Source organism: Callospermophilus lateralis, chromosome 10, assembly GCF_048772815.1.
Source record: "Callospermophilus lateralis isolate mCalLat2 chromosome 10, mCalLat2.hap1, whole genome shotgun sequence".
In the NCBI taxonomy this organism is placed as follows: Eukaryota; Metazoa; Chordata; class Mammalia; order Rodentia; family Sciuridae; genus Callospermophilus; species Callospermophilus lateralis.
In genome coordinates, this window is record NC_135314.1 from 77,137,215 (window position 1) to 77,158,365 (window position 21,151).

At 37.8% G+C, this 21,151-nt stretch overlaps 2 protein-coding genes across 5 annotated transcripts in view; one reads left to right on the top strand and one right to left on the bottom strand.

Annotated features, from left to right (window-relative positions):
- The window catches only part of Cmss1 (cms1 ribosomal small subunit homolog), a 319,308-nt gene that overhangs the window by 180,089 nt on the left and 118,068 nt on the right, over window positions 1-21,151 (bottom strand). The window lies entirely within an intron of this gene.
- Filip1l (filamin A interacting protein 1 like) overlaps window positions 1-21,151 on the top strand; it is a 262,508-nt gene that overhangs the window by 126,730 nt on the left and 114,627 nt on the right. Inside the window, exon 1 of one of the 4 annotated variants that reach the window (XM_076868980.2) lies at window positions 18,227-18,304. The exons of the other annotated variants lie outside the window; for them this stretch is intronic. The gene's annotated coding sequence lies outside the window, so the exon portion shown is untranslated. Of the gene's footprint in view, window positions 1-18,226; window positions 18,305-21,151 lie in introns of those variants that run through there. 4 annotated transcript variants of the gene reach the window in all.

The following is a 21,151-nucleotide window of genomic DNA, read 5'->3' on the forward strand; positions in this document are numbered from 1 at the left end:
GATATCTCATCTCGCCTTCCAAACTTACTTCTTTCCTTGTGTGGCAATTTCAATTACTGCTTCCAATGTCTCACTCTCTTAGACACTTAAGCCGACAATTCTTGCTGTTAACTGTCTGATGAATGTACCCCTTCCTCTTTAATCACATAGCTAGAAGCTTTGCCAAGCCCTATTCCTTTATATGGGTGATAGCAACAGCTCCTTAATGTTTAGACTTTTCTCCTTTAATTGCATCCTTACCAACATTCATCTATGATTTGTTTTGGCATTTTTGCTCTGAAAAACCTTTCAGTAGCTGGCTATGGCAAAGATGATAATATTTAGGTCTTTAAAATGGTAAAAGGTCCTTCCCAACTTCTGACTCCATCTCTATTCTCTATCACTATCTCTTACATACTTTATCTTTCTCACCATCCTGATTCATTTCTCATATATAAATAGATTTATCCTTTAATGAATAGTGCACTTTGCTCTTTTTAAACTCATGTAAGCCTGTATGTGTAATACCAGAATTATCTTCCCGACTTATCCACTTGCAAACTCTCACAAGGAAATCAGGAACATGCTAGGCTTCAGTCAGACAAGGAGGGAGAGAAAGTACCCTGTAGTAAGGTGGAAGAAGTTTGGAAGTGAAGGAGAACAGGAATAGGCAGGGCTAAGGAAGCAGAGCTTGTGATGAGATTTCAAGACTAACAAGGGAGTTGCATTCATTTTCTTATAGCATTAATCTCAGTTTATTTTACACACAAAGAGTTCAGCCCCACCTACCTCACAATACAAGCCCTCCATTCCTTACCCAGAAAAATGGCAGCCTCTGCAGCCAGAATGCCTCCACAACTTATCGGATGACTCTGGACAAATTTTCTTACTTTTGGGCTTCTGCCTCCTTAGTACAAAATGGTAACTCACTTCAGAATGTAGTTGTGAAAAATGAGTGAGTTAATAAATGCAAAGTATAAGATTGAACCACATGAAATTACCTTTCTATGTGTTCTATATACACAATGGAGTTTTATTCAGCATAAAGAAAAACTATAGGAAAGTGAAAGGAACTAAAGAACATTATGTTAAGCAAAGTAAGCTAAACTTAGAAGGTCAAGGGTTCATGTTTTCTCTCATAAGCAGAAGCTAGAGAGAAAAAAGGAAAAGAAAGGTGGGTGCAGATGTCATGCAAATCAAAGGAAGATTGTAGAGAAAGGGACCAGGACATGGGAGGCAGGGAGGGAGGTAGGAAGTGCTGAGGAGTGATATTGGTCAAATTATATTGTTATATTATGTGCATGTATGGATATATAACAACAAATCCCATCATTATGTACAACTGCAATGCACCAATTAAAAAATGTGAAACAAAATTACCATTTCATAGATGAAAATGTTCAAATATAAGCAAATTCATATGATTTAACCAAATATTTAAAACAATAAGTGTTAACTAATACCATGCACTTAAAAAAGAGTAATTATTCTTTCTCTGAGATGCTTCCAAACCATTAGTCCTAAACACCTTTGTACCCATAATAAATTCTGTACTATCCAACTATCTTTTTTTCATGGACATCACCTTACTAATCTGGTTCTCCTACAACATTTTTCAAGAGTCACCATCCTAGGTGCTTCAGTATCCATCTAGACAACCCATCCAATAGTCCATAAATCCTCACCTCTTCAACTCTACACTCATTCATATCCAAGGTCATACCTTGGAACTGCTCATTAAGTGGGGCTGCTTCTGATTCAATATCCAAAGATGACCATATCTCTGATCTTTCCAGTCTTCCCATGCCTTTGGCTCTCACTACCTGTGCTCTTTAATTTCAGAAAAATCATAGCTCCTTGACCCCCTCTTGGCCTCACGACTTTACCTAGCTGAACAGAGCAGCTCATTGCTGAAATCATCTTTTCACAAATCTACACTGGACCTCTGTCATCCCCACCCCCTCCTCGCCGTCCTCCTTTTTTTTAAACAAAGCCCCAATATAAGACAAATTTAAAAATGTGCTTTTTATATTTCTGTGACTCATCTGTTGAGCACAGCTCAAATATAAAATATAAATATTTTTAAAAACTCAGCTTTCAGACTGGACTGTAAATCTGCAGTCCTCAATCACAAGTAGGCCATCCACTCTGCATGACTTCCTATTCATCCCTGCTTAGCTTACTCTTATTTAACTCAGTAATGCTCCCAAACTGTTATTGCGCAGAAGACCCAAAGCCACTGCTTTCTCAGCAGATGACATAATTTTTAACTTCAATGAGACAATTATATATACATTATGTCAACCTCTTTCCCTTCCCCTTCTTGTGCACTTTCTTCCAGTTCAGAGAATAAGGCACCCTCCTCCAGTTCAAGGTCCTCCTCAGCACACATGGCTCCAGTCTTCTCTTATCTCTCCCCAGACCATGCTCTATCAATTATTTCCCAAATTTTCAATGGCTCATTGCTTATTTACTCTTTCCTCTAAGCCCAGAAACCTATTAAAAATCTTTCATCATATTTTTTGATTTTTACCTTTTTTCCCCTTCTTCAACCTTCCTTCTTTTCTGTTCTAAGTGTCTTAAAAGAGTCTGTGCTCATTATCTGCACATTCCCATGTACTCTATAGGAAGCCATGATCTCACTTCTGCCTTGGCCACTGCACTGAATCTTCTGAGACCCCGGGGAACCCCTTTTATTTCTCTTTTGTTCTTTCTACTCTGCCTTCTAGATTCATCTTTTGTTTACCCCTTGAATGTCTGTATTCCTCAAGGCTTTGCACTTGGTTCTTTTCTCATTACGTACATGTTCCTTGTGTAGTTTCATCTGTTAATGAATACCACTGATTTGGGGTGGCTCCCAATTTTGTATTTCTACCCCAGATTCTCTCCTATTCCTTGTTACATTATTAACCTGAGTAGCCTATGAAGACTTAAACCGAACATATCATTCATTCAGGTTTTCTTTTTCCCTCTCAAAAATATTTCTAGGTGACCCACTTCCTACTTATTTAGCAGGAAACAGGACAGCAGAATAGGCCTTTGATGTTAATTCCCATTTCTCACTATTACCCCCAGTTGCATTTTAGGTATGATAAAACCAAATTTTCTGTAGTTTGCCATTTCCTTATCTACAGGAAACTATAAACATGATAATCTCCCTGTCCAGCATTCTCTTCCCATGTTCATTTCAATTTTTAAGACTTCAGGAATAATCTCTTCCTTCACAAACTCTTCCCAAGCAAGAAAACCTAGGTGCCTATGATCATTGCATTTACTAGAATGTGCTGCAACTATCAATTTGCATATCTTCCTCACCAGATCTCCAGAACAGAAATTATGTCTTTCCAATGAGTGGCATACTGCTTGGTAGATGTGTCATAAATGCTGAAACAGACAAACATACTCTTTCCACTTTTTAAACTTAATTTTTAGTTGTAGTTGGATACAATATTTTTATTTTACTTATTTATATGTGGTGCTGAGGATAGAACCCAAGGCCTCACACATGTTAAGTGAGTGCTCTACCGCTGAGCCACAACCCCAGCCCTCACTCTTTTTAAATTAATTTTTAAAATTTATATATGACAGTGGAATGCATTACAATTCTTATTACACATATAGAGCACTATTTTTCATATCTCTGGTTGTATACAATGCATATTCACACCAGTTCATGTCTTCAAACATGTACTTTGGATAGTAATATCACACTATACTATCATTTTTAAACCCATGCCCCCTCCTACCACTCTGCCCTAGGTAGAGTTCATCTATTCCTCCCATACTCCCCCTCCCTACCCAACTATGAATCAGCCTCCTTATATTAGAAAACATTTGGCATTTAGTTTTTTGGGATTGGCTAACTTACTTAGCATTATCTTCTCTATCTCCATCCATTTCTGCAAATGCCATGATTTTATTCTCTTTTATTGCTGAGTAATATTCCATTGTGTATATATATGCCACATTTTTTTTTATCCATTCATCTATTGAAGGGCATCTAGGTTGGTTCCACAGTTTAGCTACTGTGAATTGTGCTACTATAAACATTGACTCACTCTTAACCTAAAATGCCATGTCGCTTTCCTGATGCTTCTAAGTACTGATGTACTTATCTGTTTGTAAATCCTACTTCTTGCTAATACTGTTAATTTTCTTTCATTGTCCACATCTCTCAAAATTTTGTATAATAAATTTTCAGGGAATATTGGTTGAAGTGAGCTGAAACAAACAGAGAAAACACCCTTATATCTACATCTTCTATTGGGTTCCTTTCATGTGATTCTGTTCTGCAGTTCAGAGCCAAGATTTTCCAGGTGTCTTTTTAGTCACTATCAGGGTCCAAGAGAGTGTAATTAAAAGATGCCCTCACTGTTCTTCAAGCTCTGGATGTGACACAGGAGAACAATTCTGATTGAATATGTGGGAACTCCCATCCAGGTGTATGGACTTATATCTTCACAATTCTCAAAATAAGGAGAAAGGTTGGGACTTAATAGTGGAATAAAAAATTCATTTGACCCACTGGATCACTATGTGCCACATTTCTTTCTGCAGTGCATTAAAATCTAGGCTCTTATAGTCTAAATTAATTTCTAAAAAGTAAATTCTCATATGCACTCCTCAGAAAAAGTTTCACTCTCAATGTATGTAAAGTGCTTTGAGCTCTCTGTAAAAGAAATGATGCAAACACAAGACATTATTGCCAACATTATCCTATAGATAACTTAATGAGGTAAGTATTAATGTCAGAGGGAATATTATTTTACAGGCAAAGAAGTCAGTTGATTTTCTCAAAGTCAAAGATGGAGGTAAGAGCCAAGAAAATACTCCAAGAGTCCTGTGCTTATATCATTTACAGACCTAATCCAAGCTTTTCAGAAAGTCATTCTTACTATGTGTATGGATAAACTCTAAGAACGTTATCTTTTTTGGATAGTTCTTTTCCCATCCCTCTTTCCATCTCCTATCATTGCCTTCTCAATAGGGAACTAAAGAGTATGCAAAGATCAACAGCAGTCATTCGATCCCACACTTGTGTAGCATCAGGGAAGCACTGACGTTCAGACAGGAACACTCCATCCACTTCCTCCCAGGCTCTCAAACAAGGGCACCTCAGAGCTCTGCCAGATTAGGTAAGCTCAGTTTGAGTACATCACTGTGTTATCCAAGTACAGCATGCTCCACTGAATGTGTTCTCTCTCTCTCTCTCTCTCTCTCTCTCTCTCTCTCTCTCTCTCTTTTAAATGTTTTTTAGTTGCCAATGGATTTTTAACTTTGTTTATTTATATGTGGTGCTGAGGATCGAACCCAGGGCCTCATACATATTAGGCAAGCGCTCTACCACTGAGCCACAACCCCAGCATCCCCAAATGTGTACTCTTTAGCTTCATCTTACACAGGTGGCCCATATAATCTTACAGAGGGCCTGCTCTCCAAATAGTTTTTCGTATCTGACATACTTCATTTATTAGGACAACTCTGACTAAATCTGCAAACTATTTTGATGGGTCCCTGCATAATAGCAATCATTTGTGGAAAAGTCAAAATCTTCTAAACTGAATTATATAGCCATACACACACAATTTACAATATCTGGAAGGGTTCAGGCTTTAGGTTGAGAACAACAGGAAAGGAAGCAAGTAAGAAACTGAAAAAGAGAAGGAAAGGGAGAGGTGGATAAAGCTTTTCTTTGTGAACGAATCCAGTAACTTGTTTCCTACATTTAAGGTGGAATGCAAAGGTGTGTTAAGGTGCTATACTTGATTACTGACACATTTTGGGAGGGTCATAACACATCATTTCTTTACAACTGGTAAAGGCTGTTTGTATAGTAGGCACTGGGGATAGAAAACTGAATAGAAATATGAACAATCACAATCTATTGAGATAATAGCTTTATACACTAGTATGTATACATGCCATGAAGACAGAAGACAAGGCACTTGAAAAGTCATTAGGTCTGTATTTTCTTTTTTTATTAAATTTTAAAAACTTGTTCTAGTAAGTTATACGTGACAGTAGAATGCACTTTGATACATCATTTATAAATGGAGTGTAATTTCTCATTCTTCTGGTTGTACATGATGTAGAATCACACCAATCTATTTTTTCTTTTAACTTCAGATTAGATAGGCAGCATAGTTTAGAATAAAGACTTACAACCTAGGGGTGACAGACTGTGTTTCACGGGCACAAAGACTGAACCCCTCCTTCCCACTGGTTGGCATACAATCATAACATCCAGTATTGTGCTGGTAAATGGTCAACAACTAGCTCTCTAGGGAAAACAAAAACAAAAACCCTCTGACTTGCAGCCTTTACTTTTTCCATAGTGCAAATATTTCCTAAATGGTGGATTTCAAGCTCCCAACACGAAATCAATAAACATAGAGATTGGAAGAAAACAGATATAAATGATCTCAAGAGCATAGATAAACACAAAATGTAGTAAAATAATTAAGGAGTGGTGAGTTTTAAATACTTGTTATCTCTGCTTAAAAAATAATTTATTTAATTGTAAAATGAAATGTTACATTAACTGTTTTTACAGATAAGCTCTCGAAATTCATGAAAATTTATCAGTTGTGATCCAGTAAGGGCAAGTTCCAATGTATCAATGGAATCACACCTCAGGCATGCCAGGGAGCTGGGGGAGTAATCCAGATTCATACATCAAAAAGTTGTTTTTTGCATCATTCTCTGATGTTCTCTCCCTACCCCTGAAAAACCAAGATCAGAAACAACTATTTCAAGTGCTCTTTCTTTTGCCCTCTTCTCTGCCTCCAATTATTTTCAGTAACTTGCATTGCCCCTCCATCAAAAAAAAAAAAAAATACAAAAAACAAAAAAACATTAGAGACCATATAGTGTTGTGCTGAGGTGTCCCTAGGGCACCTCTTGCTTTAGCTGTCCTCCAAATGTTTTCTCTTTACCCTAATGTCCTAGTCAAGTATCACCATCTTCTCTGTGAACCATATTGAGAAATACTAGTTTAGGGAACCATTTCCTTTTGGAGCTTGACTTACACAGAGATCACTATAAGGCCTTGATTCAGTGAGATGTGTCAGCATGATTGGTACAAAGTGGAACTAGAAATAAGACTTAGGTTCTGGCTCAAGCTTTCTCACTAACAAGCTCTGAGCAGATCACTTACTGATCAGAACCTCACATGCCCCTGGGAAGTTACTGTATCTATGCACTATAGGACTGGTGTCCAAGTGGTCACACAAGTGGACCAGCCTTGATCCTCTGTGTGGGCCCAACCAACTTGAAACCCCCATGTCTCTAAATACCATATGACTTCTACTGGGCTAGGAGCTGTGGGGGAAACTGGAATAGGTACACACATTGTCCTTGTTCTCAAGGAACCTGTAAGCCACCTATAGATAAGATCATTAAAGATAAATAAAAATAAAAAGTAAAAATAAAATCTAACTTGAGCCAAAACCCCAAATCCAATAGGTTTGAAGAATAGAAAATTATCATTTATAATACCTCAAAGGCACTCCCCCCTGAACATATAAATCTATAGTGTAAATTTGTATCCTAGAACTAGTCTGTGACTTCTCTTTTTATCTAATCATTCAGCAGAATAATCATCATGTTAAAATATTCAAACATGGGCTTAAAGATGATAAATTCATGTGAAATTAATAGATCAGCTTCATCTTGGATGTACTCAGGAGTGCTGGTTGAACCTAGTGAACATTTTTATTATGGCACATTTTAATTAAATCATTAACAAACTGATGCATGTTCAGAAAACACTGAACAAGATGCAGAAGAGTGTAAGTGTCTACTCAGAAATGAAATTTAAATATCTTCCTCACTTAACATTATTAACATTCTTTGCTCCTTTCTCCTCTGCTAGATCTTATGCATCAGCCAGCCCACTCTTACTTTTGCTTCCTTTCCTAGACAGCACAGGGTCCGTGGATCATTACTTCAACTCACCTCTTACTCCTCTCTCATGTCCCAAGAAGCACCTACCTGCACATACTCAAATGGATCAGTCAGAGGAAAAATCACATTTTCCTGAGGCAACTGTACATTTATGTTTGCAAGTTAACTAGTTTGGCCTGCAGAGTTTCCCTAGAAGTAAGGGTATTTCACACTTTATCTGATGTATAGTTACTCTTATCATTTTACCCTCTATAGGCAGGTAAGGGTATTTCACACTCATCTGGTATATAGTTACTCTAATTATTTTACCCTCTTTTTGGCAGAAGGCAGGGAGAGCAACTGAGGGTGCAGGTAGCTACAACTGCTAGTTAAAATCCAAGCCAGTTCCTGAAAGGCATCAAGAGAGCAATCTCCACACAGCTAAGCTTGTGGGTTAGGTGTGAAATGTGGATGAATACTTGCTGTATTTATGTTGGACAAAAACCACACTAGTGATTGTGTAGTTATGACCATAAAGAGAAAGCAGGATCAATGTCTCTAGATAGCTTTAATTTTGCAGACACATTTTTTTTTTTTTTTTTTTTTGGTCAGTAGCTTAAGTCTCTCCCCATTTGTTCTTAGGACCTGGATTCAAATTTAAGCTCTATACTTAGCCTTTTAATCTTTGGCAAATTATTTCAACTCTCTGTATTTGGGGATAACTCTTACTTCATAGAATTAATGAAGGCATTAAATTTCTTAGTATAAAAGGACTAGGTCCAGAGTGCTGTATGTATTTGTTGTTTATTATTATTAATAGAAGCTTGGGTGTAGAGGCCACCCAAAACTTTCTTTAGTCATAAGAAGTTTAAACAGTATTATCTCTTTCTCTTCTTTCTCTGAAATAGTCATGCTAATGAATGAGCCACATCTAGCTAGGACTGAACACATTCTCTAATGACAAAACATAATATGCAAAACATATTAACCCAAATTACCTTATATAGAAACTTACATTGTCCATAGTTACTGTGTAACCAAAAAATAATAAATATCCATGTGATCAGGACTCCTTAGTTTTTCTATACTCTTTCATCACATCTGACCTCAACTCCCCCACATCAGCCCTACTTTGTGACCTAGCACTCTGCTTCCCCCCACCTCCACTCCCTACCTCCAGTTCATACTGAACCTTCCTCTCTTCCTTGAACTCATCAAGTACACTGCTTTCTTTGTCAGCCTTTCTAATAAGCTGGTCCCTCTTCTTGGAAGAATCTCCTTGCCTCATTTATCTCACTCCCTTGGGGCAACCTGTAGTACTCTTTAAAACTTCACTTATATGGGGCATCCTCCAGAAAAATTTCCTAGACATCCTCAATCCCCAAGGCTAAATCTGATGGCCTCATTATGGCCATTGCCACTCCACCAATAGTTCCCTGAGGGTAGGGACCACAGCTTGCTTTCTCCTCACTGCTACCTAGTTTCTAGCTGAATCTACAGTACAAAACAGGTTGACACACCTGGAGACTAAAAGGGGACAAGGCAAGGTTACAGTCATTGACTTTAAATATCTAGAAATATCATGGAAGGGGAAAGATATTTATTTTACATAGCTTCAAAAAGAGGTACCATGACCAAGAGCTCAGGTTCTTGGGAGTCTTTTACTTTTTCAAAATAATACAACAAAGAACTTCCTAAAAGAAGCACATGAGATACTCTAGTTGATGTCTGGCTGCATGTCATGGAATTCCACAGGAGGTGGCAAAAAAGACAGGGTGGTGCCTAGACTCTTTCCAGAATTAAGATTCTGTGACTAATTAAAATCTGAATTCTACTTCTGGGCGTCTGAATTATTCAAAAGAGTCTTTTTGGATGCATAAAAAGTGGATCGAGGGTTATATTTTAATGTATACATGGGGGTCTTCCAGGCCATGGAGTACTGGGACAAAGAAATACTCAGAGGACTTTAAACAAAATAATCCAACCCACAACCCAGCATTCCACAGCAGGGGACAACACCCACAAAAGGCATATCCGGATCCCCTGGAGCATTCTCCACACCACTTCTCTCATCCTGGAAGAGGCAATTTAGCTTTACAACTTTAAAGAAACTTCCCATTAGAAGTGGTTTCAACTTTAGATTTATTGCATTTTCCAAGGTTACGTCATCTGGGCTATGCAGTCCAGAGGGATTCAAGGGGCCACACTGTAAACTGTTATAATAAATATTAACGAATATCATGCCTGATAAAACCTGCAATCTGTACACATGCACGCACGCACCCACGCAAAAAGCGACTTTTCACCTTATATGGTTACTTTAAAAAATGGACTCTTTTTACATTCTACTTTGTTGGTCTGCCAAACACATAGAGTACATTTACTTTAAAAACACCAATTAAAAATATTAACAACATGAAAATATATAAACGATGGTTCAGAGCCAAGGGCACATAAACTGACATGGATTCAGACGGTAAGTAAACAGAAAATGAAAAACAGAAACTACTACATCATCTAAAAGGAAGCATGAACAATAGCCCTGAAAGTGAAAGCGACCTCCCCTCCATCCAGTACACTGACTCCCCCAGTTGAGAGGGCAAGCTAAGAACTAAGGAGGCAGAAACATGATGGCAGGAGGGAGGCTAGACAAGGGCTAAAAAGTGATTGAGGCAAGAAGACCTGCAGGAGGTGAGGAGGAGGAGAAGAAGATTTCACTTCACACTGTAACCTGGGGCAGCCCCAGGGGATTTTATATTCTTGCTCAGGAATGTTGCTTCAAGTATTCAAAATCCTTGATTTTTCACCTTTGGGTAGTGAATAACTCCTGGGATACCTAACTGAGAAGGAGCTGTGGGAGGAGGGCTGGGCTGGAGTCACAGTCTTTGGATGGACATCCAAGTTCTTCCACTTGACTTCTTAGAACCTTAGTCTTCTCATCTGTAAAATGGCAATCTTTAAAGCCTACCTCATAACATTGTTGAGAAGAAATAATTAAAACCAAATGTGCAAATATGACTAGCTAGAAAAACAGAAACCTTTATTGATTTTATTTGACTTCCCTCTGGTAATGGGAGGTGGAGTCACTACTTTTTTTTTTTTTGGATGCTGAACTTAATGCAGGTCATGGTGGAGCCAATAATTAATAACACTGAGAGGTATAAGGCTGTGCATACTAAAGACAACTAATTGATGAAGGAGGCAGGAAAAGAGAAAAGATGAGAAATTACTAGGCATAGCTTCCATGTTTCTTTCTATGAGAGCAACAGAGGTATGTCCACAATGTTATCTCAACTGTACTCCTGGGAGCTAGAGATCTGAGTCTCATTCCTATCACACTAAATGAGCTTAGGGTCTGAGCCAGAGAACCACACCCAATTTTATTATTGGGTTACTGTAAAGTACAATCCTTTCCTTTAATTGTTCTCTACACAAATATCCAATACCTTCTGGGAGCTAATTTGATAACTTACTGGGAAGTTGCCATTGCTCTTTTGAAGTCTTTTAGAAAGTATCTTTATTATTTTGCCTCTAATGACTGTAGCAGTTTGATCTACAGATTGCTAAATTTATCAGATTGCAAAAGAAATTTTATATGTGGAAAACCAGGAAAGTCGAGAAAATTGATGATACTCATATAATGAATTAGAACTAGAAAAATTAAATAACTTAATTCCTCTTTTTCTTTAATATTTATGTAGAACATAAACTATTTAAGGTTTGAGAGAAATGAAAAATGCCTGAAAACTTATACAGTGATACTTTTTAAAATTACAATTGTATCCTAATATGTTTCTAATCCTGTTAGATTTATAATCTATTTTAAAAATTAACCGGATTTAAAAAGCACAGAAGTATTTATCAAGTCATAACAATTAGCTAGATTTTTACTCACAATAATATAATAATGCAGAGCTCATTATTTCTATTTTACAGATAAGAGAACTTGCTTAGAAATATATAATAGCTTTGGCTGACTAAGCATAAGTTGAAACTCCTTAACTTGCCATAAGATTCAGGATGGTTCTGTCTCCAGTTCATTCTGATTTCTCCCATGATCCCTCCTCTGCCTCCTCCACCACACCACTGGTCTCCCAAGCTCTAGCCCCATAATCTACTGTGAAGTTCTCTGACAAGCACTGCTGGCTCATGCTCCATGCCTCATACTGCCCACTGTGTCCTCAACTCTCTTCTTTTGCACGAGCACCAGAATTCAAATCAAACTTCACTTAAGGATTTTCTGAAATGCTATCTAATTCTAATTATTGTAGACCCCAGTGACCATTTCCCTCTTGGATACCTCCTACTCTTCTGTGATACATAAAACATATCATAGTTCTTGTGGGCTCACTTTCTCTGCAAGTTTCTGAAGGGTAGGACTGAGAGCTATGTCAGTCTTCTGCTGCCCTAGTTCTGTATCTACTTGGCTCTACTCAGAAAGGATAGTAAAATCAGACTCTAGGTAGCCGCTTAGTTCCCTCTTTACTTTCTATTTATTCTTTTAATTTCAAACTAAACTTCCAGCCTACTTCAAAAAATGAAAATAAGAAATAAAAAAAGAAAAGTCCAAAGTATTGGGACTAATGAGATTTAGGGGGCAGATGGCTCAGTTTTGTAGAAGGAAGAAGGAGCAATAAGAAAACTATGGGTAGCTTAGCTTCCAATATGAGGGATGAACCACTGTGCAGAAATTTCTAGGAGGCCCTGGGGGGAAAAATTCCAATTATATATGAAATTGAAGAAGTGATTAAAAGCATTGTTTTGCTCCTTAAAAGACTTCTGATGACATAACCGTACAGAAACATGAGAATTATATATACATATCTATATACATGTATATGAAAACACATAAAATTTATATTAACATTTCCAAAAAAAGTCACATTATTTGTGAAAAACCAGAACATTCTGGCTCCAAATCTTGATTGAGGTGGCCTTTCCTCAACAAGATACTTTCTGTTAGTGCTTAAAATGTGTGGAAATGGGAATTCTTAATAGGTTCCTCCACATACAATGCATGTGGTTCATTCATTTCTCTTCTATTTTCCATACTTTTTTCACTGACTTGGTCCTTTGCTTGTACCAAAAATTCATTTGTAAATCAGAATGCACCAAAGAATATTTAAATCATTCCTCCACTTTAGACATCATTTTTGTTGTATACTAGATAAAAATTAAAACTTACATAAACACAATATATTTATTCTTATACAGAAATATGTTAAATAAGAGAAAGGGAGGTAGAAAAAGTCACCCTGATTTCTGGCCTGTGATAGCTGGGAGAAAGAGGACACTACTGAATTGGGTTAGAGGCCTGGACAGAAATGTGAAGACTACGAGGAGTTTCTTGGATTGGCAATTATGACAGAAGCTGGACTATTAAGTAGTAGGTGGGAAGTTAGGAGATGGATATAATGAGTTGGGGCACTGTGAAGGTGGGCAATTGGCGGGGTGCTGTGAAAATGCAGATTTTTATTAGAAAATGGAATGATTGGGCATGTTATAGAGTTACAAAAAAAGAACCAGTAGTGAGAGAAGCTACAGCTGCAAGGGGAAAGGAAGTATTTGATGGGTCAAGATTCCAGAGAATGCCTATGATCCAAAGCTCAGATACAGGGAACAGGCTTGGACCCAAAGAGGGGCACTCTCCAAAGACCAGGGAGAGGAAAGAAATATGTAAAGAAGAAAAGAGGTGTTGGGATAGAGAGTGGGAAGTACTGAAGAGGAATGATTATTTGTACGGGGCAGAAGTAGTCAGGAATAGTGAAAGGGAGGGCATGAGGTAGAGTGGAAAAGAAAACATAAGGAATGAATACAACTGTTTTTGATAATAAGGGCCCATCTGAAACTGGAAGCTTGAAAACATGCTCTTTCAGTCTATTAGTCAATGAAAATTTACTCTGATGTATGCTGAGCAACTCTGAAGTAGGAGTGAAGTGGGTTAAAAATCCACAGCACATGGAGGTAAGCAGCATGTTAGAGGCCTGCATGTGATTTATAGGAGGTCAGAGAAGAAACATTTCATCCAGGGGTTGGGTGGGATGGAGTTTCCTGGAGGGCGAGGTGCTGAAGTTTCCCATAAGTGGTGACAATGAGGACAGGCCATTGGAAATAGCATCTTAATACTCTCTAACATACACTAGTGGGAAGGTACTTAACCATATCCTATGTGAAACTGACCATTTCCACACAATGGTATCGAGGATCTTGACCATCAGGGCTTTAGGATGTGATTTTACAATCACCAGTGAGTCAGACAGACAAGACTAACAGAACTCTATGGCAATAGGATTTAAACAAAAATTTTCAGTCTTTAACAAGTGTCTGGCTGGGGCTGTATATATTGTTAGAATCCTCAAGCATTGCTGGGAACTATTCTGTGGAACTGACTTCCTGATTCAACTCAGGGCACTATATTCCGGTTTAATAATTACTTGTATTCTATTATCCTCTGGCGCCTACCATAAAACAAATATTTTCTTAAATGCCTTTGCTATTAAATCAGTTAACTGGACTTTGTCTCCAACTTTTCAAATATTGTAGGTATCTTATTTTTCTATGAGATACAAAGGCTTCACTGTTTATACTCCTTGTCATTCACAACTCTGAAAATCAAAGTCTTTGCTGAGTTTTGCTTATATACTCTGTTTCATCCTCTGTGACAGCATACCACTTCATTATACTGTAGAGTGGACTTGAGAGTTCTGCCCTAAGATTTCTTAATAGGAAAAACAGCACTCCATGGCTAGGATAACACAGTCATAGAACTGGAAGGGGCCTTGAAACCACTTGTGTAATCACTTAGGTGATGAAGGACAAATTACCTAGCACTCGATCTAACTCTCTGTTTTAAGTGACAGAGATACCCTTTTGTTTGCCATTAATAACACAGAATCTTTTAAGAGTCCAATAGATGGTAGTGGAATAGCAAGATTTTTCTATCTGAAATAACTTTACCTTTGCTGTACTGTATTAACCATAGCTAACATTTATTGAGAGCTTATTATGTGCCAGGCATGGTGCTAAGCACTTTACAAGGATTATCTCATTTTGTCCTTACAATAATCTTAAGAGATTTGGTGCCATTATTATTCTTATTTTATGACGAGGAAATGGAGACATAGAGAAACGGAGAGCCAACTAGAGGTTTGAGTTCCTACTGATGTGTGGCCATCATTAGGTGATCTAATGTCACTTGTCTGTGTGTGAACTGGGATACCTCTCTCACAGGGTGGCTGGATTATAATGAGAAATATTGATTGGCCCCAAGTGTATCTGGCATGAATCTGTTTTTCCCTCTTAGAGGCCGAATGGAGTTCTGGAGAATATCTGGGCTATGCAATTAGGTGACTTAGACTCAAAATCCAGCTCTGCTACATGTGCTTTACTCTCTGAGCCTCAATTTCTTTACCTACAAAATAGAAGACCAATTTGCACCTCACAGTTACTAAATGGATAAGTGAGATCAGCCTTCATAATGAGCTTGTACAATAGGACAATAGGCCCAATTCCCACCAATAAAATCATCTTAGAAAAGATTGGTTAGAGCCAGGCATAGTAGCTTACTGCCTGTAATACCAGCAGCTTGGGAGAGGGAGGCAGAAGAATCTTTAGCCTCAGTGAGGGCCTAAGAAACTTAATGAAACCCAGTTTTGAAATAAAAAATAAAAAGGGCTGGGGATGTGGCTCAGTGGTTAAGCACTCCTGGGTTCAATTCCTGGTACCAAAAAATAAAAAATAAATTAAAAAAAGACTGGTTAGATAAAAATGCAGATTTAGAATTCCATTCAAAGTAAAATGCTCCATGTGTAATGAAATAAACACAGATTAACTGGTACCTTTCTGAGACACAATTTTCATATAACTCTAACCCAGATAAAAGGATGAAAAGGTATCTGTACATAAAATAGCTCCTTCAAAACTTCTGTTCTAAAACCAGTACTTCACATAATAGAACCTTGCTATTTATCTGATTTCTTGGTCCATGGTACAGTAGAAGCTAAAACTAGAAATTGGGTAGTAGGTAGGGGCAGGTGAGAGGAGCCAACAGACAATGCCTAGTTATAACCTGGCACAGAGGAGGTAGAAAACAAAATATAAAAAGATATTATTAATACTGAAAATGCTCTAAATAACACTGTCCTTAATACAAGAAAGTATTGATTATCTTAAAAATATTTTCATCAAAAAGGTTATTAAATGCACTGATAAAAAACTGAATAAAAAATTTAAAAAATGATTATTTTAAAAAACTGCTGGCACTTAAAAGGGGAAAGCAGTGGTCCTTGGAAGACCACTCAGTTTAGTGACAAAAAACAAATCAATAAGATGCTATTCTGGATTCTTTCCAAAACTATCTATAATCTATTGCCCATTTTAAGGGAATAAAGCAATGGAATTCTCTTTTCCACTATAGATCAGAAAAATAATCCAAAATATGAAGATTAAAAGTGTTCTCAAACAATTCAAATATAATCCATATGACATATTGTCTTGTGCTTCCTTTTAGGAACATTCAAGAGCAACTTAATAGTAAACCTGAGGGTTTCTGGTTTTTCCCCTTCTCCACTCAAAAATTATAAGCCACAGATATTCTAAGGGAATCTGGAGTAGAAATAGGAAACCTACGCCCCCTCCATAGCTCTTTCCCTTTGTGTGAGTTTAAAAGCTGTACTATAAGAATTGTAGCTTAGTGTTTCCTAGCACCAAATGTTTTAATAAATGGAGAATGTAAATGATCCATTCCATGTGGCTTCTATTCCACAATGACTAAGCCAACCATGAATGAACTCCACACGGATCTGGAATTCTTTATACTGGTTCTAAGAGTTGGAAATTTCTGGGCTGGGGGTAGGATCAGCCAGAAAATTCTTTTGTTTCTTGGACTTTAAAAGACAAAATGACTGCTGAAGAACAGCTGAGGAAAATGTTTGAATTCTACAGTATGTGTAATACTATAATTTGCTCATTATAAAACATTTTAGACATTTAGCTAAAGCCAAAATAACCCCACCGAAACTTCACTAGTTTGATTTAGGACACAACTTTGGGTTCAAATACTATGAGAGCTCAAATAGAAACTGACCCTTATTCTTCTTATTAAATCAAAGAAGAAATTATATCTGGCCTGTGTAACATCAGGACTCTCCTAGCCCCTGGTGATATCTGTGCCAAACCAATATATTTAGTTAGCAGTTTCAAAGTTGGCCCTAGGTCACGTTCATAGGTTGCCTCACTATTACTTTATAACATCACCTAAAGCAGGGGTCAGCAAAATACGGCTGTTTTTTTGGTACATAAAGTTTTTCTGGAACACAGCCACTGCTGCTCGCTTGTGTATCGTTATATGGTTTCAAGCTGGCAAGACGGAGATGAGTAGTTGTGGCAGAAACTGTATAGCCTACAAAACCTAAAATATTTACTATTTGGCTCTTTAAGAGAATGCCTCTGAACCCTGATCTAAGGGCAACTGTTGGGCCGATTAGTCACTCAATGCACCAGGAAAAAGATCGCCATGTGGCCAAGTTCAACACTGTGGGGGCTGTGTGTATGTTGAGGGGGAGACGGTGAGGCAGCAACGGTGCCAAACAAGCACTTGCTTCACTGCTACTTTCCATCTCTCAATTTGATATGCAACAGCTCTGTAAATACATGACCTCTTTTGGGCCATGTTCATGTGATTTTGACCTAGGAGACTGGACTAGAACAAAATTAATTCATTAGATGGTATTCAAGGCAAACTCATTTAATTTCATTCGTCAGAATATGGATCATGTACAAAGCACCAGAGACATACTCTGAACAAAGAGACTGTCCGATATACACGGAGCTAACAGTTTAGTGGAGGAAGTAGTTCTTTAGGTAATAATATACACATAAGTAAAACTGCTACCGTATTTACCAGCATAAGGAAGCGTGGCACTGTTATGAGTGTACAATGGGGTTATGAAGTCAGAGAGGACTTCTTAAGATACTGTCACTAAAGCTGAGGGCTGGGGACTGAGTGGGAGGTATTAACTGGGTGAAGAGCAGAGGGAAGAGGCCTAAGCAGAGTGCACAGCATGGGCAATGGGCTGGGGATGGGAGGGAGAATGATGGCTCTAAGAGACCAACAGAAGGCCAGCACATTTGGAGCTGAAAGAGAAGAAGGTGAAACTGTGGCCAAACCAAGCAGAGTCTTGGATCCCTACTAACAAGTTTTGAGTTATTCTAAGGTCAGAGTTAAACCCAATAATCCCTGGGTGACAGTCCTTCTCCCTAGGGTCACTACTGTCTTTGTAATGAGTTCTTTTTCTTTCTTTTTAATCCTGAGCCAAATACACAGCTCTGTTTTGAATATTCACGGAAGTCTTTATCAACATATTCAATAAGCAAGAAGCAAAAAGGAAAACATGAAAACAAAGAATTTACAATGCAGCTGTCTGCAAATGTACTGAATGATGTGAGTCTGCCCCAATTCTTCTTTCTGTCTCTGGAACTGAATATTGGGAATGATAAGCAGGGAGAAATATTCATATAGTTTGGTGCCCCTTCCTACTGAGAACAGCACATTTTAAGTTTCAATTGTTCTATTCATGAATAGCATTTTGTAGCTAAAAGGTGAGGAAGGTCACCAAGATATAATAGTGAAAATAGAAGATAAGACAGAGAAGTTAAAAAAAAAAAAAAATCTCAATAACAGGACAAGTGAGCCATGTCCTAGACACTTATTAACTTTGTGACCTTGGGCAAGTTACTTAACTTTTATAATTCTGTTTTTCCCACCTGTAAAAATGAGAATAAGCAGGCATCCATCACAGCATTTTTATGAGGATTAAATGAGATACTGTAAAGGTTTCTAATATCCAAGAGAAATTCTGATATAATTTTCTTCCTTTTCTATTTCTAATGTAATGTCATGGGGCACAGGGAAACCTGAGCCAGTGGCAAAAGAAAATAGAGATAAAAAGTAAATGTGGAAAAAGTCTTATCTGCAGCTGGCTTATCTGTAGGTGGTTCCTTGTGTGCTTTTGTTTTCTAACTTGATGGCTCAAAGTGACTAACACCTTAAAATGACCTTATCTACAATCTTCCTAAGTAGCTAGCCAAAAAAAAAAAAAAAATCAAAGATAGAGATGTACTTTTAATTGGAAAATTAAAGGTTATTCAAGATATAATTAATGACATACTTGATAATATTTATAAACTTAAAAAATAGCAACATAACAACTCAGCCAAACATTCCCCTCTTAACACATACATATACATACACTGATGATTAGAAATGCCCTTGGTAATCCTTGTGACTGGTTTTAAGGGAAAGATTAGCAATACCAAAAGAATGAATTATTTCTACATATGAAATAAGTCTTATTCCAAATCTTAAAACTTAAAATTACTAAAGTTAAAATTATACTTTAGCCCTAGAAACACAAAGAACCACTATTAATATTTTATTGTGCAACTCTAATGACCTTTCAGGTTCTATTTCTTTTTGTTTAGGAAATTATGTAATAAGTACCATGAACTTCTTTGTATCTCTTAGGCAGACATTGAATCCTTTGAAATTCGGCCACGTTAGTGCATTGAGAAGTCTAAGGTTGTTACAGGGCTGTTTTTTCTCTATCAACTGATCTTGATAAAAGGCACTGAGAGTGATGCAGCTAACTAAGAAAGGAAGAGGTAGAAGTATAGACAATCATATATTCCTGGCTTCTCCAGGTGGAGAACTGAACCACGCTATGCGACTTACTTTTTATGGGCTGGAAATGGGGCTCAGTTGTACAGCCTTCCTTGCCTAGCATGTGTGAGACTTTGTGTTCAATTCCTAGCACTACCAAAAACAAACGAATAAAAATACTGACCTTTTAGACAGAGCTGAAGGACAAAACCTCAGTACATTTAAATATTTAAGCAAGAAGCCAGTTTCCCATTATGGAGGGTTCTATTTAAATTTAGCTTATTAAAAACAAATAGAGTGATACAAATACATCAACATAAAATTTTGGGAAATAGCCTAAAGTTTCTTTTTGGCCTAGCATCAGCATACTGTTTCTCACAATACTTTCGGTATGAGGATATAGGGCCCCCTTGTCAACTCTGAAAGCTCCCAGGGGTTCTGGGTTCATAGGCTGTGAACCATTATATTATCTAATGGACAAGACCATACTCTCAAGAACTGTCTTTTCATTGGTTATCTCTAGAAATACACCCACCAATCATCTATATGGAGATATTTGCAGAAGAAATACACACTTCCATAGTAAGCTGCTAGGCAGAGGATATGAAAACAGCCATGAGTGAGTCACATGCTATGGACACCAAGTGTGTGTGGCACTTCTCAGCCTCTTGGCTCCATGACAAGAGGTTTAGCATAAGAAGTAGAGACATGAGGGCCTCGACAGAGGGATTTCTTTTTAAAAGAAACATGGGGATACAGTTTCCTTCTCTTTCCTTATAAAGCCTTCCTCTGTCAACAGGCTACCCGCGCCACCCCAAGCAAAAACAGGGGTGGCCCCTAAATGCCAAAAGAATAATTGTCTGTGTTTTGCATGCTGAAATTGACTTGGCAAGCTCTCTACCTTGCAAAGAACACAAAGAGCTTAGTTTAGTCTGTGTGTAAACCCTTCACAACCATTACCCAAAACATCCAAAGCGACAGGCTCAAGGGAGAGTAATGATTCTTTGTTTCCCCCCATAATTGTAAGCTTCTGACATTCATTTATTTACTTACAGCTCCTAGCAGCAGCCACCCTCTTTGGTCAACAGGCACTCTTGGCCACCCTGAGTGCTTTCTAACAAAGGATGGGCAGAAACCCTAAGCTTGATCTATCCCCAGTACCATGAACTCTGTCTGAGACCCAGGTCTCTTCAACAGAGTTGGGAAGGGGTCTGGGTAAACTCTATCCTCTCATTGAAGAACCCAGGGAGAGTTATCTTCCTGTAGGGTTAAATGGGACTTTGAAAAAGTCTTGGTTCCTTCCCTGAACCATTCTTAAAGGAGGACTTGAGGAGAAGACTTGTAACAATTTGAAGAAGCCAGGACTTGACCCAAGTGTACAGAGTGCAGCTGGAGGCACGCTACCTACAGCAAGAGCTCACCCTGCTGCATGCCATTTCCTTGATCCTTCATGATTTTTGACCTAAGTAGACCTCCTACTTTATTAAAACTTGTTTCCTTGCCTAGAATGAGCTGGATATTGGAAAGCTGTGGAAGAGTTTGAATTTATTCACATCGTGCCTTAATTTCAGATAAACTGAGGCATTTTTCTCCCTCCTTGCTTCTTCTTCTCTGTTCTGGTATTATTAC